Genomic DNA, 5,876 nt, shown 5'->3' with positions numbered 1-5,876 from the left:
TCTGGTAACCAGCTGCTTCATCATTTTCTGCTTCTTGCTGTGGAGCTGAACCACTGCTGCCCCTTGCTGCTGTCTTTAATCTCTCTTTCATTTATTTACTACTACCTTTTTACTACCTGTTTTCATAGATGAGTTGATTATGTTCTAACTCCGCTTTTTGTTGTTCAAATTATTGTCACATTGTCCTTTGTCATGCTGGAAAATACTTAAGCATCTGTACTTGAGTATTGTGGTTAAATATTGCTTTGGAAGATTTGTACTTAATGCAAGCATGGCTGACAGGGAAACATTGTACTTTTGCTCAATTACATTTCCTTGAGAAAGAAAACATTACATTTTCATTTAGACCTTCAGAGTACAAAGTGCGCATTTCATGGCCAGGAGATTTTTTTCTCTTTTTTCTTGCGCCAGTGATCTGTCAAATCAGTCGTCTAAATATTTAATTTAAAAATCCAACCAAAATTCATATCAGCATAAAATGAAGCTGCACAAAACTATGATAATTTGTCTCTGTGTGAAGACTAATACCATCATTTACTCATTGCATATCCATATCACACCCAATCAAAAAAGAAAACTTTCTATTTGTTTATTAAAACATTACATTTTCACTTCTGTACTTGAGCGTCTTTAATTTTACACTCAAGTATATTTTTGGCTCTATACTTTTGGAGTCATTACTCATATTTTCACTAATGTACAGATTTTCTGTACTTTTTTACTCCTTTGCTGAGTCAGCTGATTCAGTTGTGCATCGCCACCTTGAATGTCATTAAAAGCTGCAACCAGGAGACATCAAAAGCAGTCCTTACTTATTATATGACACTAAGGCCAGTAACTTTTTTTAGGCTACAGTGATTTAGTTCAGTTTTCTTGGAGAACTGGTCAGATAATCTGAACGTTTTGTGAATGACTGCATACCCAGCCATCACCATGTCTTGAGATGTCTTAAGACATGTCTAAAGACACGTTTTGAAGACGTCTTAGGACATCTTGAGGCATGTCTTAAGACATGAAGACATGTCTTTAAGACGTGTCTATAGACACGGATCTTAAGATGTCTTGGCAATAATAACATCTCAAGACGTCTCAAGATGTAGGATGTATAATATGTATTTTTAAATTTTACCTACATTTTTTTAAATAAATCTTTTACTTTTAAATAAGGGAATTTTAAAATGTAACATTATTTATAGCTAAAATTATAGTAATTTTTTTTTTGTCATTTTTTTGTTCTATGTAGGATGCATAATGGTATCATTTATTTTAATATATTGCATATCATTTTATAAACATACAAACATTGCATACAGTACATACTACATTTATACATTTCAGAACAAATTTAACAACAAAAGTAATAATAATAATAATAGGCACATGGTTCCCAGTCTGTAGCTTTCTCTACAATAAGCCATTTTATATGAAACCACTAAATGATTTTGTTTACATCGCAATGACAGAATTATGCCAAGTTTAGAAAAATGTGGAATTCTCCTTTAAATGTTTCTGTTGCATTAGAAAAGTTTATGGAATCAGTGATATGATGAAAGTTTATTTGTGAGTTCATACCATGCCTTCAACATGGTGGTAGTATGAGGGAAGACTCTTATGCAACTATTTTGTAATACAGCGTTGCAGCAAAATTTAAAAATTTAATTCAGTGCTTTTAAATACCTTTTTATAGTAATTAACACTTAATGTTTTAAAAATGTGGTAAAATGTGTTAAATACATTTTTTTCAGACTATTTTACAGTTGCTTCATTTTTTAATGAAGGTATCATTTTATCAACTTTTAAAATAATAATAATAAGGAGAACAAGAACAATAATAAGTATGCATAAATTACAGTAAAGTAATTTAAAGGGGTATGGAAAATCACTATTTCACAGTTTTGTATTTCCTTGTTAATCTGTTAAAAGTTCAGAATACTTCTACATTCAAATAATTTACTCTGCAATCCAAAGCATAGCCCATGAAAAAGCACCCACATAGCTTTCAAAAAATATAATTACAGTTATTGTTTATTGTTTTTACAACTGTGTATATGCATAGTACAATAGCGTCATCACATTTGATATGTTCTACAGACAGAGAAAAACATGTTAACTGACTTTGTGTAGAAATTTGAAATATACTGCAATAAATACACAGTTCCACAAACCAATGAATCTGATTTTAAGGTCTGCTGTTATTCCGTATATAAGTTATGCTGAGGTTATTAATAATATAGTACTATGAACAATTATAAATGATAGGAAACAATTTTAAGACAAATTAATATGGACTAAAAAGAAAAACTGACCAACAGAGTAATACAGAGGTCTGAACCCCAGCAGTACTCATAACATACCTGAGCCAGATAATGATCAGCTGTCAAACAATTAATATCAGACTCAGATGTGCTGGTAGCTGGAATAGAGTCAAGCTGTGGACATATGTGGACACAGGAAACAGGACACAGATAACTTAGTGTGCATATGTCCATGCTGTAATGCCTGAACACTAACATTACTGATATCGCACTGCTAATGTTACCGATCTCTCCTTTTAGAGTTAAATCCGTGATGAGTGAGAGAACTGTCAGATTCACAGCCCATCGCTTCTTCCTCTGTTTTTTCTCAGTGTTGGTCTTCTTTGTCAGAGATATGAGGAAAATGCATCTGTTAAAAAATCAATTTTAAGACAATAAATTTGAAATTACTTTTGGATCTGCATACACAAGCAGGCTGAATTTAAAGGGGACCTGTTATGCTAATTTCCAGTGTTCATAAATTTATTTTTGGGGTCGACTATAATACATTTACATGCTTCAGTGTTCCAGAAACACATTATTTTTGTCATACTGTAATTGTTTACTCACCCTCTGTCTGAAACGCTCTGTTAGAGCTCCAGTGTCTTTAAGCCTCTCCTTCCTGATGAGCCCAGTATGCTCAGATTAGTTAGCTCGCTCACTTGGCTCTGACTGATCAAGCACCAGAGTGGTTCCGCCAATACACGGGCTCCGGTAGATGCGTTGCGTTGTGTGAGGGCGTGCAAAGCTCGCTGGTAGGTGGGCAATAAGGATTGTGTTATGGGATTACATCATCTTGTAACAAAGGAAAAGGGCTGGGGAACTCCAGGCCTCAGGCAGCTGAGAAAAGTGGTTTCTGTGGGAAAGAGTTTCTCCCTCTGGCATATACTTTCAGCTTTGTATCTTACATGCACAAAAAGCTACATAACACAGTAAATAAAAGGAAAAGCATTATATATTCCCTTTATAAGTAGAATATAATGTACAGTATACATAATTTTACTCATCTAAAATCAACTCAGGCATTTAGTACACAAAGAAATGTGACAAGGCTTTAAATAATACCTATGCATGAACTCAGTGTGGCACCCAGCTCACACGCATAGCTGATGTTCAGACAATGATGTTCAGTGTAATGAAAGAAGCATCAGGATGATGCCACTTGTGTAAGAGCACAGTTGAGTGTTGAAAATGATATGGACTGCCACCATACTGGATGAGGCCCAAAGAGAGAATGTTCCTTGGGAAGGATTGAAAACAACAAAGTTGATTAGATAATTCACAATTCTATTGTTTTCATCCTCTAACATGCCTCAGTCAACACGTAACAGAAATGATCATTTGCTATTGAGGCAGGTGTGAGCTTAGTACTGATATCTGTATCTGTTAAAAGCTGTGTTAAAGGAGAATTACATGATTTTTAAGCACAATTTCATCATTAAGATGCAAAAAAATAGTTTGATACAAAATGTTCCACTGTGGAAAAACTTACAGAGTCAGAGTTGTTCACAGTGGCAGTGACAAGAACCAGGCGTTTGAAGAGTTCAATGCCTCTAATCTCTCTCACAGAGAATTATTACATGAAATGATTATTAATAAGAGCTGAACTCTATTAGATCATGTTTACCACATGCTTTATGCTATAAATTGTAGGGCTCTGAGACTTGCAGTATTACACGTTAAAGCACTGTGAAGAAGTAAATTCATAAATATTGACACAGTGTTGGTGATATTGCCATATCGATATTTTGAACACAGCTGTAATGGCAAATAACATATTAATAAATTGAATGAATAAAGTGCAGATATTTGAATACTGTAACCCAGCTTTACCTAAACATTCTGCTCTTCTGTATTACAATAAATACTTCATGAATTATATTTGTTTGAAATACCCACAAAATCTAAACATCTGTCTGACATTCTTATAGTTTCATTTAAAAAATTAAAACTTGAGTCTCACCAGTTGCTCAGCTTCAGATGATTTCTGATGAGAAACATCTAAAACAAAACAGACACATGAGGTAAATGCAGCAAAACAACAACAGTAAGGCATAACAATGAAAAACACAAAACAAACTGGTCATTATATATTACTAATAAATGTAGCCGAGTAAAACATAGATTATTAATCTAAAGCACAGATAATACATTTTAAAAATACTCTAGAAAGTACAAATCCACCAAGACGTTACTAGAGTAAATGTAACTGAGCAAATTAAAATTATTACTACCCTCTCTGAACCACACAGACTGACGGACTGTGTTCAGTTTCATTGTTGTATTGTTCAGTGTGCTGACCCTGCTGCTCTGTGATCAGTGCGCTGACCCTGCTGCACTGTGTTCAGTCTTACGTTTATTTCTGAGGCAGTCTTTCATTTGGAGCGCGTGCTAAGCGAGATCTGACGCAGCCGCGCCGCTTAGCCGCTAGCTAGCTAACGACATACGCTAACCTACCGCTGGTGTCTTCACTCGGCAGATCAACCCAGAAATACAGAAACAAAAGTTTACTCCAGCTGACTGTCAGTGAGGCTGCTCATCTCATTTTGTCACCACTCACCTTTTAAAAGCAGACTCTGACCGCTGCAGTCGGGACTCCAGTCGTAAAACCAGTCTCCACTCCACTCGGTCCAGTCAGTAGTTATCGTTAGTCAGCTACGCAGCTGAAACTCCTCGTTTCTGGGAGCTGAATGCGTCACCCGGCAGGCGGCGCTGTCTTAGTAAGGAGTGTAAGAGAGTCTTATCAGGTTTAACACTCGCTAAACAAACTCGATAAACTGCCCGCGGTAGCGACCTGAGAGACCCGCTCACTGTAACGGCTGTAACGGCCGCGTTTGGCTTTAAACGGAGGAACGGCGGAGAGCGCTCGCGCTTCAAAACCGAACGTCCAAGAGGCGGAGTCCCGCGCTCTGATTGGTCTAAACTCCCGCCAGTCTTTTGTTTGTCCTCCCATAGATCTTTTTTTTTTCTCGTTCGCACGGCTCTGCTGTACTGAATGAACTGTGCTACTTTGTTTTTGTTTGTTTGTTTTTTTAATCTAGACACAGAGTAGAAAACTGCAAACCCTTCAAATACATAAGACAGCTGTGCAGCATTATCATACAGCATCACTGGAGGCCATGTCTTAATATATTAAAGTCAAAGTATGAAGTTGGACATTTAAACAAAAATCTGTTTATTATGTAATTTTACGTGGTGAAACAATACAGGTCTTTATATATTACTACTCAAATACTTTTGTTTATTATTGTTCGTGTTTTCCAAATACTGGAGATAATAATTTTGAAAGTTATACAAATTAAAAGTCTAACTTTGGGCAGCCCTGATCTGCTTAAGAAAATAAACAAAAGTGTAGATGTTGAAGAGAGTGAACCAAGTGCTTTTTTTGCATTAAGTTTTGGTGGTATGTGATCTCTAAAGTACTCAGGTTAGCTGTTAAGTACATTTACTTCCTATTAGCTCAAAGTTGTTTTATCTTGGTTCCTAGCTTGATGTCTCTGGTTACAGTTGTACATTTGAAAATAGATCAATGTTGTTTTAATCATAGCATGTTTTCTGCAAATGAGCAAAAGGCTGTGACTG

General features: G+C 35.7%; 1 long non-coding RNA gene across 1 annotated transcript; it reads right to left on the bottom strand.

The window, feature by feature from the left end:
• Positions 1-3,453: 3,453 nt before the first annotated feature.
• LOC118804526 lies at positions 3,454-5,252 on the bottom strand. Its single transcript, XR_005006991.1, has 3 exons — positions 4,855-5,252; positions 4,258-4,295; positions 3,454-3,534 (listed from the first exon to the last, which is right to left on the bottom strand). It is a non-coding gene; the product is annotated as an uncharacterized LOC118804526 (long non-coding RNA).
• Positions 5,253-5,876: the final 624 nt, after the last annotated feature.

Source organism: Colossoma macropomum, unplaced genomic scaffold, assembly GCF_904425465.1.
Source record: "Colossoma macropomum unplaced genomic scaffold, Colossoma_macropomum, whole genome shotgun sequence".
Taxonomy (NCBI): Eukaryota; Metazoa; Chordata; class Actinopteri; order Characiformes; family Serrasalmidae; genus Colossoma; species Colossoma macropomum.
This window is presented reverse-complemented; position numbering and strand designations above follow the sequence as displayed.